The sequence below is a fragment of the Mauremys mutica genome, chromosome 6, assembly GCF_020497125.1.
Source record: "Mauremys mutica isolate MM-2020 ecotype Southern chromosome 6, ASM2049712v1, whole genome shotgun sequence".
Classification (NCBI taxonomy): domain Eukaryota; kingdom Metazoa; phylum Chordata; order Testudines; family Geoemydidae; genus Mauremys; species Mauremys mutica.
This window is the reverse complement of record NC_059077.1, coordinates 3,766,888-3,789,525: the sequence shown is the minus strand read 5'-3', so window position 1 is coordinate 3,789,525 and position 22,638 is coordinate 3,766,888. Positions and strand designations below refer to the sequence as shown.

Below are 22,638 nucleotides of genomic sequence, written 5' to 3'. Positions count from 1 at the left end.
CCAGAGGATGTTGTGAAGGCCAAGACTATAACAGGGTTCAAAAAGAACTAGATAAGTTCATGGAGGTTAGGCCCATCAATGGCTATTAGCCAGGATGGGCAGGGATGGTGTCCCTAAATCTCTGTTTGCCAGAAGCTGGAAATGGGTGACAGGGGATGGATCACTTGATGATTCCCTGTTCTGTTCATTCCCTCTGGGGCAACTGGCAGTGGCCACTGTCGGAAGATAGGATACGGGGCTGGATGCACCTTTGGTCTGACCCATTATGGCTGTTCTTATGTTCTGATGGACACCAGAACTAGACACAGGATTCCAGCAGCGGTCGCAACAGTGACAAACACAAAGGGAAAATAACCTCTCTGCTTATACTCAAGAAATCCCTTGTTTACGCATGCCAGGATCGCATTAGGCCTTTGGGCCACAGCATTGGACTGGGAGCTCATGTGTAGCTCGTTATCCACCATAGCCTCCCAGACCTTTCTCATAGTCACTGCTTCCCAGGACAGAGTCGCCTATTCTGTAAGCATGGCTACAGTATCATGGGTTTCAGAAAACCGAATTGTAACGAAAGTCTCAGCTGCTAGCAGGTAGATGGCTTCAGAGTATTTTGAAGGTCCCGTTGTGCTCATTGATATGAGAGGTTAAGTTCTCCAGTTCTGGATTTTATTTTTTCATTTAGAATTTTGGGTTTTAAGCCTTTTGAAAAGATTTGGAAAATATCTTTGGCCGTGACTCAGCAAAACACTTACACACGTGCTCAATTCCATCCCTATTCGGCAAAGCACTTCAGCAAGTCTTTAATTTTAAGCACGTGTTTAAATGCTTTGCTGAGCTGGGGTCTTTAACCCCGGGGGGGAAAAAGGGGGAACATTCCTTAGCTCTATGGAATTCTCCAGCTATGTCCAGAAAAATATGGGACTCTCCTCTGCAACGGAATAAAATGAAAAATAAGAATAATGACATGTTTTTAAATTAAACACAAGAGAAGAAAAGGTTCCTGGGGGAGAGAAATTCCCCGAACAAATGGAACATTTCATTACAACCTAACTCATGCTGCTTCCAACACTCTCCAGAGGAGCTGTCCTGTCCCTTTAACATGCAGAAATTAATTAGTTTTTTTTTTAAACAAAAAACCCTCTTCCCCTGCACTTCCATCCCCAAAGCAAGCTGGGTTGGGGAAAGAAAATTCTTGGCTTCAAGGGTGAAAAACCAGTTTTGAAATGAGTCTGCTGTGAAAAGGTTGTTAGGACCAGGAGGGGGAAGAGAGTAAAGAAGAGGAAATGAATAATAGTAGCGGAGAAAGAAAGGACTCAAGACACAAGCACAAAGCAGCTATCGGAGGGGTAGAGAGTACAAAAAGCCCAAGAGAAGAGAGCGAGCAAAGGGAAATATAATCCCTGCTTCAAATCAATGCAAATCTAGGCAAGTCTGCATAGAAAGCAGCTATCTGAGGGAAAATGCCTTTTCTGTCCCAGACTTGAAGCCATGAATAGAAAACAATCTTTTCAACTCTGCCGGGCAAAAAAAAAAAAAAAAAAAGAACAGCGCTCTGGTACTAGGCAACAATCATTTTTATTTTCTCAAGCAAAGCAAAAACTATATACCCAGAGCTTTATCTATCGAAAGGTGCATCCTCCCACACAGCACAGGGCAACCGGCCCAGCTGGCTCACTCATTGAGTTGACAGAGAATCATAGACTATCAGGGTTGGAAGGGACCTCGGGAGGTATCTAGTCCAACCCCCTGCTCAAAGCAGGACCAATCCGAACTAAATCATCCCAGCCAGGGCTTTGTCAAGCCTGACCTTAAAAACCTCTAAGGAAGGAAATTCCACCACCTCCCTAGGTAACCCATTCCAGTGCTTCACCACCCTCCTAGTGAAATAGTGTTTCCTAATGTCCAATCTAAACCTCCCCCACTGCAACTTGAGACCATTGCTCCTTGTTCTGTCATCTGCTACCACTGAGAACAGTCTAGATCCATCCTCTTGGGAACCCCCTTTCAGGTAGTTGAAAGCAGCTATCAAATCCCCCCTCATTCTTCTCTTCTGCCAACTAAACAATCCCAGTTCCCTCAGCCTCTCCTCAAATCACGGGAGATTGTGATTGGAAAGGTCCGTGTCCCCATCTCCCAGGGGGACAGCGCAGGACTGTTGCTTCCAGGGCTTTCTCCAGCCCAGTGTCAAATGTCTCCGGCGACGAGGCTCCCCATGATCTAACAGGCCTCACAGTCAGAGTATCATTCCTGCTGCTCAGCCTATGTTTCCCATTCTTGCTTTCCCAACTCGTTAGTCCTGGGTATTCCCTCTTGCTCCGCTCCTCCTCCGCCTGGGTTTGCATGCATGTGCACCTCACCGTGGAAGGTTTTGGGGGGGAGCAGCGTTTCTGGGGGCGAAGGGCGGGAAGATCTCAGTTACTCTTGTTGACACCGCACCCATCAAGATCCCCGGGAGCAGATCAGTGCAGGAAAAGTGACAATACGGGACATGGAGTGGGATGCAAACGGCGAAGGGCGAGGCTTTGAACTGTCCTTTTGCTCAGGGAAGGCTCCCGTGATCCCCTCTCACATTCTACAGCCAAATTTCCTTCTCCTGATCCCCTTCAGGGAGCATGAAGCCCATGCAAGGCTCAGGTGTAAGAACTTACTGCTGCTTGCCTTACAGCAATGAATGCAGACCTCAGCCGAGACTGGGCTCCCGTTGTGTGGGGTGCAGGACAGACACCTAGCAAGAGACAACAGCTCCTGCCCAGATGAGCTTACAAGTGAAACAGACAAGACAAAGGAAGTATTCTTATGGATGAGGAGCTGACACCCACCCACCCAGAGGTCATGTGACTTGCCCAAAGGTACTCGGGGAAGTTTGTGGCGGAGCTAGGAATTGAACCCAGCCTAGCACAACGGGGCCCTGACCTGAGCCATGTGCAATACAAATAATTAAATAACTAACAGTCATTTGGGCCGCATAGCATCTACCGGTCTCCACTCCCTCTGCAGTTCCATCGGATGCAGAATCCTTCTGGACAATCCAGTTGTTTAGCGGTGCTGCTAGATGGCTGCGGGATCTCAATCAGAAGTGACTCCATTTAAAGCAGCACACGAAAGGGATTCTTGTAAATACTTTCCGCACTGAAAACACTTCCGTGTGCAACGGTTCCAGGGAGAGAATGCGCCTGGCACAATGCCACAACAGCAAGGAAAAGAAATGCCAAGCCACCTAATAGCAGCCAGTACTACCCATGCACAGATCACATGCTGCACCCCGCCACCACCTCCTATTCCCACCTGTAGCAGGGTGGTTCCCTGCTCCTGCCCTGAAGGGCTTGAAACAGCCCAGGAGAGGGCTGGGGCTGGGGCCAGAAGCCTGGGCTGATTGGGGAAAGTAGGCTCAGCTGTGGCCATGCCCCAATCAGGCCCAGCTGGCCCCTATAAGAGGCAGTGAGCCAGTCAGTCTCTCTCTGGCTGTAGAGGGAGATGGGCCTGGCTGCAGGGGGCTAGAGACAGGATACCTGAGTGGAGCAGGGCTGGGGAAAGGCAGAGGAGCTGGGGAGCTCCAGCCTGGAAAGCCCCAGGCTGCGGCCTAGCACAAGGCCAACAGGTCCTGGGGGTTGCAGGGGGCAGCCCAGGGGTAGGCCAAGGCAGCAGGCCCAAACCCCCCTTGCCAGTGCTGAGTGGCTGATCCTGCAGTCTGCCCCGGGGCGCAGGGCTAGATGATGACTGGCAGTTGCCTTATACTGAGGCGAGGTGGGAATAGTGGGTGGGGGTTCCCCGGGGAGAGGAGACCCTGAGACTGAGGGGATTACTGCCAGGGAGCAGCATCTCAGGTAAAAGGGCACCGGCTCCTGGGAGGGACCCAGGGGCCAGAGGACAGGTGGATCACCAGCCTGCAGAGGGCGCTCCGGAGCTGGAACTGAGCTAATTCACAGAAGTCACCAGCAGGAGGCGCCGCAGGGGTGAGTCTGCTCCTCTATATCACCCCACTCCATGCCAGCTGGCAAGCACCCGCTGTGTCAAAGTGCTCCCTCCAAACACAGCAAACCACTCCCCCAACCTTTCCCCTTCTCCGCCCACACCCTTTCTCGCGATATCCCTCAGTAGGTACAGACATGCCAGGCAGTAGAAAAGAAATCTGGCAGAATCTGCCTAAGTTGAGCAGCAAACTGAAGCTGCATGGTGCACAGAGGAAAGTCTGCTGAGAAAGCACAGAGTCACTAATGCCGTGCGAAGGAGATTAAAAAAAAAAATCCTGGGCAGTGAGGGGCACAAGGGATTGTGGAATGCAGTGTAGAACCAAGACCAGTCCCTGTGTTCCCCAGCTCCTCCAGTTCTGCCTGGTCCTTAAACACACTGGGGGAGCCTCCTTGTCCTCAGCACCCTCGTAAGGGCCAGTCTGTGTCTAGCCTGAGTATTCACAGCGAATGAGCAATGGGCTGTCCGGTCACACATGCCTAAATGCTCCATTTCTTACAGGGCCAAAGAAACTCAGTCCAAACTAGTCGTCAGAGCGTACACAACGCCAGGAATTCTTAACCAGGTCAACAATGCAAACTTGCAGTGTGCTAGAAGAGACTGGAACATGAACAAATCTGTCCTTCATTTACGGCGGTGCTAGCCATGGAGTCTTCATTCCTACTCTATGATTTAGAGCAGGATGAATAGCATAACAGGATTAGATCTGCCACCTAAATTCTGAAATGTTCCTTCTGGGTATATATCCAACAATCCCATTGACAGATCAATAGAAGAACCTCTGCCGTCATCTCAGCTGAGCTGCCAAAACTGTAATTGAAAAAACCTGGAGAAAGAAAATGTACCATGGATAGAAAGTGCATGGAACCACAGAGCTCCACTTGTACTTATCAATGATCAATAGGTTTGGTAGAATTCCATTTGATATGTTTATAATTTCAATGGATAATATTGACATTTCTTTTTAAGCTTTTTACATTTTTATCTATATACATTTTCACAGTTGCGGAAAATTATGGGGTGGGAATCAGATAATTATTTCATGACCGTAGACACTGGAGATTCAAAAAAGTTAAAGCTTTAAAAATGGTTAAAACACAAATTGTCAGCATTGCATGTCAAGATATACAAAGTAAATAGCCTTATGTCAACAAATCATACTTGGTTTTACTATTCACTCACTCGCCCATTTGTAACAAACCTAATTCAAACATCCGAATCACTGGATTTTGATGCTAATAGTTTCTCAAGCAGCATTTTTCTTACTTTGTCTATCTGTAAATTTCAACTATTATTGATGGCAATATTTTTCGTCGGTCTGTGTGCGTATGGTGGAATCAATGTTTACCGACATTTACCAATAAAAATCCAATCTTTCCAAGTCTATTTTTAACTGCTACAGTTCGTTAATGTGCTTTGATAAATAACCATCAATATTATCCATCAAAATTATAAAAAAAATTAAAAATAGAATTTTACCAAGCCTCCTGCTAAACTAGGTACATGCCTGCAAGAAATACCCAGAAGATACAGGAACTTGGACAACCTGCCTTGCTTACATAGAGTCAGAGTATCATAGAACTGGAAGGGACCTTGAGAGGTCATCTAGTCCAGTCCCCTGCACTCATGGCAGGACTAAGTATTATCTAGACCAGCCCTGACAGGTGTTTGTCCCACTTGCTCTTAAACATCCCCAATGATGGAGATTTCACAACCTCCCTGGGCAATTTATTCCAGCACTTAACCACCCTGACAGTTAGGAAGTTTTTCCTAATGTCCAACCTAAATCTCCCTTGCTGCAATTTAAGCCCATTGCTTCTTGTCCTATTCTAAGAATTTAAGAAAAACAATTTTTCTTCCTCCTCCTTGTAACAACCTTTTACATACTTGAAAACTGTTCTCATGTCCCCTCTCGGTCTTCTCTTTTCCAGACTAAACAAATTTGTTCAATCTTCCCTCCTTGGTCATGTTTTCTAGACCTTTCATCATTTTTGTCACACTTCTCTGGACTCTCTCCAATTTGTCCACATCCGTCCTGGAATGTGGTGCCCAGAACTCGACACAATACTCCAGCTGAGACCTAATCAGCGCGGAGTAGAGCGGAAGAATTACTACTCGTGTCTTGCTTACAACACTGCTGCAAATACATCCTAGACGATGTTCACTTCTTTTGCAACAGCATTACACTGTTGACTCATATTGAGCTTGTGATCCACTATGACCCTCAGATCCCTTTCTGCAGTACTCCTTCCTAGGCAGACATTTGTGTGTGTGCGCGCGTGTGTGCGTGTGCAACTGATTGTTCCTTCCTAAGTGGAGCACTTTGCATTTGTCCTTATTGAATTTCATCCTATTTACTGCAGACCATTTCTCCAGATCATTTTGAATTTTAATCCTATCTTCCAAAGCACTTGCAACCCCTCCCAGCTTGGTATCATCCGCAAACTTTATAAATGTGCTCTCTATGCCATTATCTAAATCATTGATGAAGATATTGAATAGAATCAGACCCACAACTGATCCCTGCAGGACCCCACTCATTATGCCCTTACAGAATGACTGTGAACCACTGATGATTACTCTCTGGGAATGGTTTTCCAACCAGTTTTGCACTCACCTTATAATAGCTGCATCTAGGTTGCATTTCCCTAGTTTGTTTATAAAAAAGTTATGCAAGACAGTATCAAAAGCTTTACTAAAGTCAAGATATACCATGTCTACCACTTCCCCCTATACACAAGACTTGTTACCCTGTCAAAGCTATCAGGTTGGTTTGACAGGATTTCTTTTTGACAAATCCATGCTGACTGTTATTTATCACCTTATTGTCTTCTATATGTTTGCAAATTGATTGCTTAATTATTTGCTCCATTATCTTTCCAGGTACAGAAGTTAAGCTGACTGGTCTGTCATTCCCTGGGTTGTCCTTATTTCCCTTTTTAGAGATGGGCACTAGATTTGCCCTTTTCCAGTCTTCTGGAATCTCTCCCGTTTTCTAGGACTTCTCAAAGATAATCGCTAATGGCTCAGCTATCTCCTCAGTCAGCTCCTTGAGTATCCTAGGAGGCATTTCATCAGGCCCCTGGTGACTTGAAGACATCTAACTTGTTTAAGGCATTTTTAACTTGTTCTTTCCCTATTTTAGCCTCTTCTGATCCTACCTCATTTTCACCGCCATTCACTATGTTAGACGTCCCATCGCCACCAACCTTACTGGTGAAAACAGAAACAAAGACGTCATTCAGCACCCCTGCCATTTCCACATTTTCTGGTATTTCTCCCCACCTTCCCATTGAGTAATGGGCCCTCCCTGTCCTTGGTCTTCTTCTTGCTTCCAATGTATTTGTAGAATGTTTTCTTGTTACCCTTTATGTCTCTAGCTAGTTTGATCTCGTTTTGTGCCTTGGCCTTTCTACAAGGAAAGAAGGTTTCCGAATGCAAGATGCCTTAAGGGCCATTTGGCTTCTGGGCTAGACTGCAGCCCACAGCCCAGCTGGCAAGAACTCCCTTCCAGGAGCAGCACCGTGTAAGCCAGTGGGTTTGGAGTGCTTGCTGCTATGGCTAAGGGTCGTACAGTCTAGCCCCCTGCAACTTCAGCTTCCGTGGCTTCTGATTTCAAGAGATTTAGCCAGTTAGAGAGAAACGTGTGATCTCTGGAGAGGAAGAGAGGCCCACTGAGTAGAGCGCCAGCATGGGACCCAGGTTCAGCCACTTTCGGCATGTCTGCAATGGAGGTGGAGGTGTAATTCCCAGGGAGTTTGGCAGACCCATGCTAGCTCTGATTGATGCAGTGCACTATGCTGCCTGCGTATAGTCCCATCGGAGACTCTAGGCACACCCGAAGGTGGCTTGCCGCTCCCGCCACTCATGCTGCCACGGACACACTTCTGTTTTTAGTGCGCTGGCTTGCTCGGATCTAGCATAGGCACGTCTCCTCGAGCTGGAATTTACACCTCCAGATCCAGGGAAGATGCACCATTCATCAGTCTCTCTGGGCTGCAGTTGCCTAGCTGTGAAATGGGGAAGCAGCCCTTCCCTCCTGCACAGGATGTTCGGAAGTTGCTCGGGTGCTCACCTGCCACACTAAGGGGGACGAGAGAGAACACAGCCTAGCAGCCAGTTACTGTTTTTATTCCACAGGCAGCTCCCAGGTGGGAGTCTGCAGGCAGCCCTGCCCCACTGAAGTCAATGGGAGTTTCTCTTTCCGCAGGAGCGGATTTCGGCCAGCGCTGAGCAATTCTGAAAATCCCCCTCGTCAACTTGTTTATTTTAAAACAATTATTTATGTGTTTTAAAACTCCAGGATCATCCGATCGTTCGGTGAGTTTCCCTTCTCTGTCTTGCCTGTCGCTGCAGCTGCTAGGTAGCTTCTGCAGAGTGCTGACTAGTTATGTAAAAATGGTTGCAATGATTATGTTGTACCACTTCATTGCTGCCCGCCTTCTAATTTCGCTGCAGCTCCCACCTTATAATTACAAGTGAAGTACAATCAATGCTAATTAATTAAGGGCCAGAACCTGCCAACCATAGTCAAATTAAGTCATACGTTATCCTGAGAGCAGACCCTTTGATTTCGGAGGAGCTTCTTGCATATTAAGGTATATTGCTCTACACGAGGAAAGGGGAAGAACCCAGCCCTAAATTATTTGAACTGAATCCAAAAAGAAGTCACTAGAAAACACATTGCAACCCGAGCTAGAAAGGGTTGGACATGTCCCCCTCTTCCTTGCTCTAAGCTCGGATTTGGCAGGGTGATGGAACACTCTGAAATGTTTTCTCCAATCTGTGGTCTTCTGCATTATCCCCCCAGGCTGCACCGAGGTGTTCTCGGGGGTTAATCTCTTTGGAGATAGATTTTTCTCTTTATAAGCACCTTTAATGAATGTTACCAGCTAAGTGGGGTTTTAATTCTTCAGAACTAAGAAAGTAAGAACGCAAGAATGCCGAGTGATGGCCATCACTGGTGATGATTGGGGACCAGGCCAAGTCCTCAGCTGGTGTCAATCAGCAGAGTGCCATTCGCTCTAAGGGAGGTGTGACACTCTGTGCCCCAAAGCAACACCCTGGCATCCCCACAATCACCACAGTCATAAAATTATGTATGTTTTGTACAAAGTCTGCCTTGTGAGTTATCATTCTAAAAGTCTTGATCCATTGAACATTAATATCCTGTTGTATTGTACATGCTGGCATTGTATGTGAAGTAATGAAGTTTTGCTATGTGTGTGTTACTGAAAGATGTTGTGAAGCTGGAAACGCACAAAATTAGCCTTTCAGGTACAACAATGAAGAAGCTAGACAGTGCTAATGGCCCATCAATGAAAACAATGGACCATGGAAGAGCTTATCCTCACCTGTGGAGCTTCAGTCAGCCTATGAACAACGGCTGCCATGACTCACCAGGAGCAGGCAAGGACTTGTGACTAGATCACACGATACTGAACTCCATTTTGGTACCTGTATTTTTCCACAGACTGGGCTTGGAACAAAGGGGTTCCCACTCTATGGAAGAAACTATGTAAGAAGGAAGTGACATCTCCACGGGGCCTCACTCCCTACACAAGAGAACATCTGGAAACACCTGAGGAACAAAGACTGAAGCGGGGGAAGTGCTTGTCCCAGGCTAAAGGGATTTCTAGTTTTTTTTTATGGAAGCTTGATGGACTGTTTATACTATCTACCAGGCTGAGACACTGCTTGATTCAAATCCTATCTAGTGTATAAAACTTAAACTGTGATAAATGCGTAAATGCGTGGTTACGCAGATGGTGTCAGAGAGAGAGGGCTTTGGATTCTTCCACCATGGGATGTTGTTCCAGGAAGATGGATTGCTAGGAAGAGATGGGATCCATGTAATACTGAGAGGGAAGAACAACTCTGCAGGCAGGCTTGAGGAGGCTAATGAGGAGGGCTTTAAACTAGGTTCACCAGGGGATGGTAACCTAAGCCCTGAGGTAAGTGAGGAAGCAGGATACTGGGAGGAAACACAAGGAGAAGGGTGCAACAGGGGAGGCCTCCTGATTCAGACTGAGAAAGTAGGGCAATCGGCTAGTTATCTTAGGTGCCTGTACATGAACGCAAGAAGCCTGAGAAAGAAGCAAGAAGAATTGGAAATCCTGGCACAGTCAAGGAACTATGAAGTGACTGGAATAACAGAGACTTGGTGGGGTAACTCACATGACAGGAGCACTGTCATGGATGGGTATAAACTGTTCAGGAAGGACAGGCGGGGGAGAAAAGGTGGAGGAGATGCACTGTATGTAACGGAGCCGTATGATTGCTCAGAGCTCCAGTATGAAACTGAAGAAAAGCCTGTTGAGAGTCTTTGGGTTAAGTTTAGAGGCAAGAGCAACAAGGGTGATGACGACCACCAGACCAGGAGGACGAGGTAGACGAGGCTTTATTCGGACAACTAACAAGCTTCCAGATCACAGGCCCTGGTTCTCATGGGAGACTTCAATCACCCTGACATCTGCTGGGAGAGCACTACAGCGGTGCACAGACAATCCAGGAAGTTTTTGGAGAGTGTTGGGGACAACTTCCTGGTGCAAGTGCTGGAGGAACCAACTAGGGGCCGTGCTCCTCTTGACCTGCTGCTCACAAACAGGGAAGAATTGGTAGGGGAGGTAGAAGTGGGTGGCAACCTGGGCAGCAGTGACCATGAGATGGTTGAGTTCAGGATCCTGCCAATAGGAAGAAAGGAGAGCAGCAGAATATGGACCTGGGACTTCAGAAAAGCAGACTTTGACTTCCTCAGGGAGCTGTTGGTTAAGATCCCTTGGGAAACTAATATGAGGGGGAAGGAGTCCAGGAGAGCTGGGTGTATTTTAAAGAAGGCTTATTGAGGACACAGGAACAAACCATCCCGATGTGCAGAAAGAATAACAAATATGGCAGGCAACCGACTTGGCTTAACAGAGAAATCTTCAGTGAGCTTAAACACAAAAAGGGAGCTTACAAGAAGTGGAAACTTGGACAGATGACTAGAGAGGAATAAAAAAATATTACTCAAGTATGCAAGGGTGTAATCAGGAAGGCCAAAGCACAATTGGAGTTGCAGCTAGCAAGGGATGTGAAGGGTAACAAGAAGGGTTTCTACAGGTATGTCAGTAACACGAAGGTGGTCTGGGAAAGTGTAGGCCCCTTACTGAATGGGAGAGGCAACCTAGTGACAGATGATGTGGAAAAAGCTAATGTACTCAATGCTTTTTTTGCCTCGGTCTTCACAGACAAGGTCAGCTCCCAGACTGCTGCTCTGGGCAGCACGGTATGGGGAGGAGGTGAGCAGCCCTCAGTGGTGAAAGAACAGGTTAAGGACTATTTAGAAAAGCTGGACATGCACAAGTCCATGGGGCCAGATCTAATGCATGCGAGGGTGCTGAGGGAATTGGCTGGTGTGATTGCAGAGCCACTGGCCATTATCTTTGAAAACTTGTGGCAATCGGGGGAGGTCCCGGATGATTAGAAAAAGGCAAATATAGTGCCCATCTTTAAAAAAGGGAAGAAGGAGAATCCGGGAAACCAAAGACCGGTCAGCCTCACCTCAGTCCCTGGAAAAATCATGGATCAGGTCCTCAAGGAAACCATTTTGAAGCACCTGGAGGAGAGGAAGGTGATCAGGAACAGTCAACATGGATCATCAAGGGCAAGTCATGCCTGACTAACCTGATTGCCTTCTATGATGAGATAACTGGCTCTGTGGATATGGGGAAAGTGGTGGACGTGTTATTCCTGGACTTTAGCAAAGCTTTTGATATGGTGGCCCACAGTATTCTTGCCAGCAAGTTAAAGAAGCATGGATTGGATGAATGGACTATAAGGTGGATAGAAAGCTGGCTAGATCGTCAGTTTCAACAGGTAGTGATCAATGGCTCCATGTCTAGTTGGCAGCCGGTATCAAGTGGAGTACCCCAGGGGTCAGTCCTGGGAATGGTTTTGTTCAACATCTTCATTAATGATCTGGATGTTGGGATAGATTGCACCCTCAGCAAGTTCGCGGATGACGCTAAGCTGAGGGGAGAGGTAGATATGCTGGAGGGTAGGAATAGGGATAGGGTCCAGAGTGACCTAGACAAATTGGAGGATTGGGCCAAAAGAAATCTGATGAGGTTCAACAAGGACAAGTGCAGAGCTCTGCACTTAGGATGGAAGAATCCCATGCACTGCTACAGCCTGAGGACTGAATGGCTAAGTGGCAGTTCTGCAGAAAAGGACCTGGGGATTACAGTGGATGAGAAGCTGGATATGAGTCAGCAGTGTGTCCTTGTTGCCAAGAAGGCTAACAGCATATTGGGCTGCATTAGTAGGAGCATTGCCAGCAGATTGAGGGAAATGATTATTCCCCTCTATTCGGCACTGGTGAAGCCACATCTGGAGTACTGTGTCCAGTTTTGGGCCCCCACTACAGAAAGGATGTGGACAAATTGGAGAGAGTCAAGTGGAGGGCAATAAAAATGATTAGGGGGCTGGAGCACATAACTTACGAGGAGAGGCTGAGGGAACTGGGATTATTTAGTCTGCAGAAGAGAAGAATGAGGGGGGATTTGATAGCTGCTTTCAACTACCTGAAGGCGGGTTCCAAAGAGGCTGGAGCTAGACTGTTCTCAGTGGTGGCAGATGACAGAACAAGAAGCAATGGTCTCAAGCTGCAGTGGGGGAGGTCTAGGTTGGATATTAGGAAACACTATTTCACTCGGATGAAGCCCTGGAATGGGTTACCTAGGGAGGCGGTGGAATCTCCATCCTTAGAGGTTTTTATGGTCAGGCTTGAGAAAGCCCTGGCTAGGATGATTTAGTTGGGGTTGGTCCAGCTTTGATCAGGGGGTTGGACTAGATACCTCCTGAGGTCTCTTCCAACCTTAATCTTTTATGATTTTGTTTGTTGCTTAGGTAACCATCTTTGTTCTGTTTGCTATCACTTATAATCAGTTAAAATCTATCTTTCTGTAGTTAATAAATCTATTTTGTATTTTTTTTTTACCTAAAACAGTGTGGTTTGAATGAAGTGTTTGGGAATAATCTCAGCTCAGTTAAAGGTTTTGTGCATATTCCACTTCATATTGAGGGAGGGGGTGAACTGGGTAATTGTAATAATCTTTTTTTGACCGGGGCAGCGTGGTACAGCTCTGGGGTCCTAGGCCAAGGAGCTGGGAGTATTTTGGCTGTAACCTCTCTATTGTTGGTTCATGCAGTGGCTGGCCAGAGCATTCATGAACACGGTTGGGTGTGGCCCCTGCCTGTGGATGTTGGTGTGAGGGCTTGGAGCGCTTTGCAGCTTGTCACAACGTCACAGTGCAAGAGGGAACCCAAAGGTGAGACAGAGGTCTCGGCTGTATCCCAGTTCTAGGTGACACCCCAGGGGAGGAGGGGTGTTCTAAGCCAATCAGTCTACTTTGGTGGATTTCTTCTATTTGTGCCTTCAGATGTCTCTGAAGTACTGAGTGGGCGTGCAGGTACTGCAGTGATGGGCAATTGGGCACCATTACAGGACCCTGGCTAGATAGGTAAACAGACGGATTCTGAAACATGTTCCTCATGGGCTGCCTTCCACAGGCATGGAGATGACAGAATTGGGGCCAGGTTCAGCTACACATGCTTGTGCTGAGTAGCACCTTACTCCATGTGGAGCCATACTGAACAGGTGTGAGATACCTTCTCGCTCCAAGCAAGGGTGGCAGCAGAATCTGGCTCATGACTTAGACGATGAACGAGGGCGAGCGGAGACCATTTGAATATTGCAGTGAGTATTAATGTCCTGGCCGGGAGCCCTGGAGTCGGGTGGCCCAATGCCAGTCATGAGCATTCTTGACTTTGGACCAGTTCAAGAGCACAAAGATGTTCCAAGAACTGGGGGCAGAGTGCTGGATGCATGTCATTAGCTGCCGCTGAAAGAATGGGACTCTGTTCAGAAGTGCAATGCCAGGTCAAACCAAGTGAATGCTGAGGGAAGGTGGGGAATGTCACTGGGCAAAGCTGGTTCAGCTTCCGATGGGTGGATGGCTGAAGCAGAGAGGATGATGGTCAAAGCCAGAATTGATGCTTTCCCTATGCTCCACCAGGAGACTCTGAACTGAGCTGTGCTGCAGTTCACCTGGCACTGATGAGCCCTTTGCAACTGCTCCAGCTTAGGTTCCTTCGTTGCAAGGCTCTAGTGTGGTACCCTTGTCAATGCTGGCCCAGTCGGGCCTGGTCAATGATGGTAAAAAGATCTGAGTCCTCAGAACACAACTTCTTCTTCATTTTATTACGTATGCACCATAATCCACACAGGAATCCTTACAGATAAAAGAACGGGGCGGATCTGTCACTCTGCTGTGGAATACGAGCTCCAAACTTCTGGGCAACCATCTATGACGCCTGTCTATGCCACACCGAGGCCAGCAGATAACACCAGAACTCCTCTGAACTCGGAGGAGCAGTGTGGTGCTCATGTATCTCGCCACATTGACAACTCCTTCCCATGCCTCTTGGCCCCTCAGATTGCCCTGGCAACCAGTACAGCTTGTGGTGCGGCTCCATACTCAAGTAATCAGACTTCACGATCCGTTGCAGTAGCCAGCTTTGCACAGGAAGTATCAGGTGTATGTGTGCACACAACCAGAAGAGGCCGTGGGGATTCTCAGCCAGACTCTGAGTTCTAATCCTCCCCTGATTCCCGAGGTGGCCTGGGGAGAGTTACTCCCCCCCTCCCATCCGTGTCTCGGTTTCCCAACCTGACAAGGGAGATGACGATACTCGCCAGGGTGCTGTGAAGAATAAGTTAATGTTTGTTCCGTCACTTTAAGATCCTCAGCTGGTGTAAATTGGAGTAGCCATGCTGACTCCACTGGATCTCCACTGATTTACATTAGCTGACGACCTGACCCGTAAAGTGCTAATTATTGTGGTTATCGGCACAGACACCATATCTGAGGAGACTCAGTTATGCTGCCTGCGGACTCTCTTGTCAGGGTGCCCTGTCCCTTCACAAGTAAAGCCAAGAACAGCAAAAGCTTCCTCCCAAACATACCACACCACACCGCGTCTCCTCTATGGGGAATGCGCTCCTTTTGCAGCACATGTACTTACTGAAATCCAGCCACTCCGGGCTTAGCGAAAGCTACCAGCAATTCCAGCAGACTTGAACTGCGAGCAGCACGTCACCCTCTCCTCCACTCCCCGCACTGGTCTCCCATAGACTATTGGACCAAGTTCAAGGTCTCGGTCCTTATCATCGCAGTGCTGCAAGGTCTGGGCTCAGGGGATCTAAAAGAGCCCAAAGCTCCAGGATGAAGACCACGGTCGACAGCTTCGCTCCTCTGGCCCAGGAGAACAAGGGTAAAAAGCTCATCTGTGCAGGAGCAGAACTTGCTTGGGGCCGGTCCCAGACTGAGGAATGGCCTCCCCCAAGAACTAAGAACCATCCCAAACCCTCCTCTCTTCCACTGGAAGAGCAAGGCACCTCTCTTCACCCTACCTTCTGTAACCAACATAGAGTCACGTGCGGCTATTGTATAGCATAAAAAGAAAATTCCAAACCAAAGCACCCCTCTGCCTACACTTCTCCCACCGGGGAGAGGATGGAAGAACGGACACATGGCGGATGTTAGTCATGTTGCTTAACACACAACGGGAAGGCGGTTAGTTACTACGACGATGAGCATGGCATAAGAACCTATGTAGAACAGAACAACTGTGCAGCCAGAGGAGAGATTGAGACAGGGACGCTTTCTCCTCCAATGGCCCCCAAACAAGGAAATGAAAGAGACGTCCTGCCTCAAATTATTGGGGATCACGAGGTGATGAGGAAAAACTGGGCCTGACCCTTGGAGATGGCGAGAGATGCCACGGCACAACAGAGCAACCTGCCACCAGATCTGGAGCGGTCCCTGCTGACAAACAGACACAGGGGATCAAGTCCCAAGCGAAGTCTGTGACTATATCCTGCGTGGGTCATGCCTGCCCCAGCAGACCAGAGGAGTCTGCCTCTGTTTTATACCTGGACAGCACTTGTAGAGCTTCTCCTGCCTGTGATGTGCTATTGAATGTGTCGCTGTGCTCTGAAAAGTGACCAGAAGAAGGGCAGCAAGGGGTTTTTGTTTCTCAGTGATTCCAGATCAAATGTGCCCAGCCTACAAATGGAGAGAGATTTTCTTTAAGTGCCAATCCTGCAGACTCAGCCTGCGCTCTGAGAGTCAAGCCAGGTTCATTTCATGCCAGGAATCATCCCCCGTCATAAAGACCCTGCAAGCCACATTCTGCCCACAGCAACACCCACACAACCCCTTTGCATTCAATGGGTTTGCACTGAATCTCCGGAAGCAGTTCTGCAGCTGCTGCACCAGAAGTACCTTGAACCCCCTCTCCTGTAGCTATGCTACCTCTGCACGGCTCACAAGGGTTAGCAGCAGCAGACTCTGGCTTTTGTCGCTAAAGGCAGCAGCTCTGCCTGGTACACACTTGAAGCAGAGCTCCTGAGTAAGGAGGGGCCCATTTTCCAACCCACTTCACCGAGGAGGACTGCACTTTGACACATACACGTGTTGATTTTCTATCTACTCCTTGCTTGCTGTGAACATCAGTGCTATCTAGCCACGCACAAGCCATGCTCGCCCCCAGCCTGAAGAATCTCTCGCCCCACATGCTGGGAATACATCCACAGACACCCTCATTTCATCCCCCCTTTGCTCTGCCCCACACGCTCCAGCTCCATACTGTCTTCCATGCAGCACCTGTTACCTACAACCCCCCTCTGACTTCTAAGCTCGCCTCTCAGGCTCTCTTTAATACTCACTCCATCCAGAAGAACTCCTGCCATCCTTCCCCCACCCCACTTCAAAGCAGCATTAACAAACTCGTCATGGAACTAGCAAGACACGTGCTGAACTCTCTGGCTCAGCCACTGTGCTTGTGTTTGTTTCCCAAGCTTTGTGCATGGTCTGCTTAGACTAGTCTTCATAGCCGTGACCTGCTTTCTTATGGACTGCTGTCAGTCCCTCCGTGGATCTCCATGCTCTAGTGGCTGAACACACTGCCTGAGGTGGATGGACGGCAGGAAGGCAGGTGGTGCTCTGTCAGTTGACATCCTCCCATCACGCTTTGATCTCATGCGTGGCGCCTGCAGCGTGGGCTCTCCCTGCCTGAAGTAAGCGTGGGATGCTTCTCACCACATGACACAGATGCTGCCACCAGGTCTGACCCACGGGCAGCAGTTCCAGCCGGTAAGTCCACGGAAAAGCACTATGCTCCGTGTCGGGGACCAGGATTCTCACTTCTTAGTGCCCCGGCAGCGCCCCTGTGAGCAGCACAGGCGGGCATAATGCACTGCCCCACCTCCCTTACCCCAGCCCCCGGTATACACACGGACACAGCTAGAAGCAGGTCCAATTTTCCGCCAGCCAGCCTTGACGGCATCTCTTTAAACAATTAACGTCTGGTTTCCATCGGCACCTGGTAGCAGCTGAGCCTAAAGAGCAATCATTCCTAGCTAATCCAACACCCACGGATCAATGGTCCATACACCGAGCAAATAACACTGCGAACCCTCTGCCTCTATCACTGCCGATTGCTTTGCAGTCTCACTTCAGTTCTCCACCTGATTGGCCTTCCTGGCGCGCTTGTTACAAGGTGACACGCATCACTTTTCCCCTCCGTAATGAGCCTGCCCCACATATCCCTTTCCATCTTTTTAAAAAAAAATCCATACCACAATTATATCAGCGCCTCTGTACAGATCCGCTCTGTTTCGCACCGCGAGGGCCTGCTTATTCAACAGGAAGCCACTAAAACTTACCTAGCTGTCCAGGCCCAAACTCCAGCACATTGGGGTTTGAGTTTTGGGGGGTGATTTTAATTTAAATTTCTCCTACCTGGCTGATACTGCGACAATTGGGGCAAGGAGTCGATACGCTGTGCTGATCTTTATCCCTGTCCACCCAGAGATTCTGGCTAATTGCACCAAGGATTAGAACTCAAAAAGTCTCCTAATACAAGGATTATGCAAAATAGAGACCCCTCTGCTCTTCTCAGCACGCATTAGGGGCCTTTTCCTGAGCTTTGCCCGTTGCTCCTCGGCTCCTAGTCTGACCACCTTCCTACCAGGGGGGCACAAATGATGGTTTGGTCTCAGTGTCCCATTTTAGCTACGTTCCGGTCGTCCAGGGCTCTGCACAGCGAGGGCCGTTTGTCACAGGGGGATTTAACCAAAGCATCCCACAGAGGCTGGTGGCACTGGCTCACTGTAGACACAGTGTTGGCAGGGGATGAGACTGTCTCTAGGCAGCTCTGCCCTGCAGTACCCTGGATATTCCAGTCCCAGGCTCCAGACACACACACAGCTCTGCTGATGTACACCGGTCCCAACCTACAGCCCCCCTGCTATTCCAGTCCCTCTGCAGCCAGCTCTGCCCATATCTCTGAGTCGTGACCTGCAGCCCAGTTCCTATTTCAGCCCTAACCTCCCTACACAAACACGTCTGCCAATGCACCTCAATTCTGACTTGCAACGTCCCTTATTTCTGTCTTGGGCTTCTACAGAACCTGCCCAGCGGACCTCAACCCTGAGCAGGAGCCCCTGGCTATTTCAGTCCTGCTTCTGCCTCAGCTGCCACTAGGTGGAAATTGTGCTGACATACGTGATGAGTGAATCTATGGTTTTAGATGCGGGAAGCAGTTCAGAGCAAGTAATTAACGACTGGAACTTTCAATCCAAACCTGAACTGGGCACATGCCAGCCAGGGATTGGATTGGATTGAAACAGGGAGACACCCTGTTCCCACTGGTATCTGTATATGATATTCCGGAGCAAGAGTCTCATATGCCTTTGAGTGCTGATTCAGCCAAACACCTGAACTGTTTGGGATTTCCACTCAAACCATAATCACCTCTGCATTTCTACAGACCTGTCACCTCAAAGCCCTTCGCAAACTTAACAAACCAGCTTGCACACTTTACACAAGGATCACTGAAATGCAGCTACTGCTGGGGTGGAGCACAGCAGATGTTGAACAGCTACAGCTGGTTGAATATAGTCTGTGAATATTCCCTTGGAGGCCAAGCTGCTGTTTGATTCAGCCACATTCAAGCCCCCCCCCCCGACCCCACTGGAAACATTCATGCAAATGGGGTTTGGCACACAAGTGTTTGGGAAATTGCTGCTTCTTCACGCACAGACAGCAGTTCGGGTTTAGGAGACGTGCTCAGCCCCACACAGGGAGGCAGAGCTGGGAGGAAATCTCGGGCAGCCCTGGCTCCCAGCCCTATGTTATGTCTGTTCTTTGATCGTCTGCTGGATTTCCCATGCAAATGCAGATCCAGTCTAGTCCTCACACTGTGGAAGCCAGTGGGGCCTTTGCAGGTCATGCTTCTGCATGGGCCTTTGCATTCTACATTCCAGACCTGGGGCAGCGGGAGCTGCTGCTCTTGGAACCAGCTCCTCCCAGGCTGGAGGGAGACCCCTCTCCGGGCTGGGCATCATTGCTGTTGGTACTGTCCGAGCACTGGCTACTGCCTTCTTGCACAAAGCCTGGCACAGCTGGGGCATGGGTGGTCAGGCCTAGTGGGTGGAGCCAGAGCTGGGCCTGGTGGGTAGGACTGGAACCAAGGGTCGGAGCTAGGATTGAAAGCCAGGAACCAAAGGCAGGGGTCAGAAGCCAAGGGTCAGAGCAAGGTGAAGGAGCAGGGTCTGTGATAGCAGCCGGTTGGGGATCCACCTCGCTACACAGGCACCTTCCACCAGCTGTCCCGTCCAGGCGTCAGGAGTGCACCTGGACCAATCAGGGACCTGGCAGCACTGCCAATCCGGCCCTCGGCGGGTGGCACAACCAGCAGGCCCAGGTTCCCACTCCCCTGCGCTCTGAGCCCTGAGTCCAGCCCCAGGGCAGTTTGGGCTCTTTCACCAGAGCCCTGCGGCCTGGCACAGCCCTCTTGGCTGGGATCAGTCCCCGGGCCGGAGCGTCTTTCTCAGGGCCGCTATATTTGGTGCCCGCTGCACATGTGGGCTTCCTGTTCCCAGCAGAGCCCTTCCCAGGTGATTTGCAAAATGCAGCGATCCTGTGAAACTGGGGACACCTTTGTCCAAACCTGCTCTGCTGGGTCCTGTGCTTGAACTGGGCTTCATCCCAGAGCGAGCTCCACAGATTAGACAGCGATTGCCAAGCCAGCACCTTGCTGGGCCTGCTGAGCTGAGCAGCTAGATCCTCCCCGGTGCCCGCGAGGCAGCTCCCCTCCACGCAGTGTCCTTTTCTTCACAGACCCTGCTTGTATTCATCTGGGGGGATACAACCAGGAGTGCCCCTCCCTCCCCTGGCGTGCTATCCCCCCGCCGCCCTCAGAGGGACACACACTCTTTCTTTTATGAATTAGCAAGCTGGCGTCTCTTACTGCTTTTGGCTCCCTCGGACAGGCTCTGGCAAGGAGCACAGCGGAGACACGCTCGCTCCGACAGTCAATACCGGGCCCCTCTCCAGGATAAACACCCATCGCTCGCTCTCTGCTGCAATCACTGCAGCAGCCAGACCCTCCAGGACAGGACGCCTCAGTTGGTGAATATTCACCACGGACTAAGGAATGTCACTTCAGCTGCTAGCTGGAGGTTCCCAGGCTTAGCCCTCTGTGGATGGGGCTCGGGGCGTCACACGGAGACTCCAGAGGCAGCATCTGTCCCAGGTCACTTTGGATTTTCCTCCTCAGGGCTTTTCGTGTGTGGATTTGAGAGCTCGTCAAACAGGGAGAGCAAGAGAGGTTAGTCCGTGGTTTCCTGGGGACAGGTGTGGTGCTAACTCCCCATGGTGCTCTGCTAATTCCACTTAGTCCTGAGCTGCAGACACCCCTGCTATCCCAGGCCTGGGATCCCTACACACAGCTCCGCCATGATGAAAATGGACCATTGAATCCTACTTTTTAGTTCCTGTCTCCTAGCTGGCTTTTTCTCAGTGACAATACTTTGCTTTTTACCCCATGACTACTTAGTAGCCTCTTGTCAAAGCCTTTTAAATGTCTAAATAAATTACATCAGCTGGTTCTCCTATATCCACTACTTTATTGACACGGCCAGAGAATTCTAACAGATTGGTGAGGTACAATTTTTCTTTGCACAAATGGTGCTGATTAAACCCTATCAGATCACAATGTTCCTGGTGTTTTATGATTGTTTTTAATGATCATTTCAACTAGTTTGCTAGGTACAGATGGTTTACTGGTCTGTGGTGCCCTAAGAAGCTTTTTGAAATACAGGCACAACATTCGCTACTCCCATTCTCTGGAACAGCAGCTGATGAGAGATTGAAAAATATTTTTGTTAGCATCTCAGCCCCTTCATATTTGAGTTCCTTCAGAGCCCTGTATGGACCATCATGACCTAGGGATTTATTGCTTTTTAAATTATCAGTTTGTCCCAGCATCTCTTCTTCCGTCACCTCAATCTCTGAGAGCAGCTCCTCTTTATTACCGGGACAGAGCCGGTGTGGGGTAGGAAAACTCCAACATTCTCCTGGGTGAAGGCTGGTGCAAAGAAAGCAGCTAGCATCTCAGCAATGTCCTTATCTTCTTTCATTGCTCCCCCTAGTGATCCAACAAATCCACCAGTTCTTTCACAGGCTTCCTGCTTCTGATATATGCCTCAAAATCCCCTAAATCGCTTTGCAAATCTAGCCCAAGTGTTTGATACAATAATAAAATCATATTGGGTATGAAATAAGCAGAGGCTCAGCTTTCCTGGGTTCCCTTCGGCTTTCACAGAGTTCTCCCTTTCACAGGATTCCTGGCGGTTCCTTAACACAGGGTTCACCGGAGACAAGGAAGGCTGGAAAACCCAGGCGGTGCGTGTCAGTGTGGTTAAGGACTGAGGAGAGCAAAGAGCAATGGGGTGGAGGGACACTGGATGTCTCAGGGGTGTGGAATGAGACCTGGAGCCTTTCACTTCCCTGATTCACTGCACATCCGGGCTGGGTGTGAGTGAAAGCCGTGGCAGCCTATGGGAAAGGAGATCAGGCTTTGTTCAGTTCATTAGCAGGTCAGGGTCTCAACCACAAAACCACCAGCACCAACTGGCATCCTTGCTGCTGGTCTCAGCACAGAGGAGGAAAGGGCAGCATGGCCCAATGGGGAGTGCAGTGCACTGCACTGGGACTAGGAGACTAGGGTGCTGTTCCCAGATCTACCACTGACCTGCTGCGTGACCTCGGGCTCTCGATCTTAGGCATTACATAGCCCATCACTGCAGTAGCTGAGTGCCCTGTGAGGCAGGGCAAGTCTCTGACCCCCATCTTGGAGCCAGAGAACTGTGGCACAGAGAGGCTAAGTGATGTGCCAAGGTCCCACAGCGAGTCTGTGGCTGAGAGAGACTAGAACGCAGGTCTCCCCAGGGTGAGGCTAATGCCCTGACACATCTGGCCCGGCTTTCTGCCGAGTGAGAGACTCCCGGCCGGGCTCTGCAGGCGCTACTGTAAAACAATAACTAAAGAGTCGCTGCTCAGGGATGAGTCAGACCCTCGTCTCCTGCTTGCCCGCTAACCGGGAACGATCATCTCCAAACCCGGCCACCCGCTGCCCCGGGGGATGGACTAAGACCTCCGACAAGTCCCAAGCACCCTGCTGAGGGGTGCGGGTGGGGAATGGGGTCTGCAGGGCCAGAGCAACAGCACGCTCCCTCAGCGTCTACCTGGCAGCAAAGCCTGCAAGGAAACATCAGCACTA

General features: G+C 49.5%; 1 protein-coding gene across 5 annotated transcripts in view; it reads right to left on the bottom strand.

The window, feature by feature from the left end:
* CNTFR (ciliary neurotrophic factor receptor) overlaps nucleotides 1-22,638 on the bottom strand; it is a 430,747-nt gene that overhangs the window by 167,017 nt on the left and 241,092 nt on the right. The window contains exon 1 of one of the 5 annotated variants that reach the window (XM_045020586.1): nucleotides 20,499-21,190. The exons of the other annotated variants lie outside the window; for them this stretch is intronic. The gene's annotated coding sequence lies outside the window, so the exon portion shown is untranslated. Of the gene's footprint in view, nucleotides 1-20,498; nucleotides 21,191-22,638 lie in introns of those variants that run through there. 5 annotated transcript variants of the gene reach the window in all.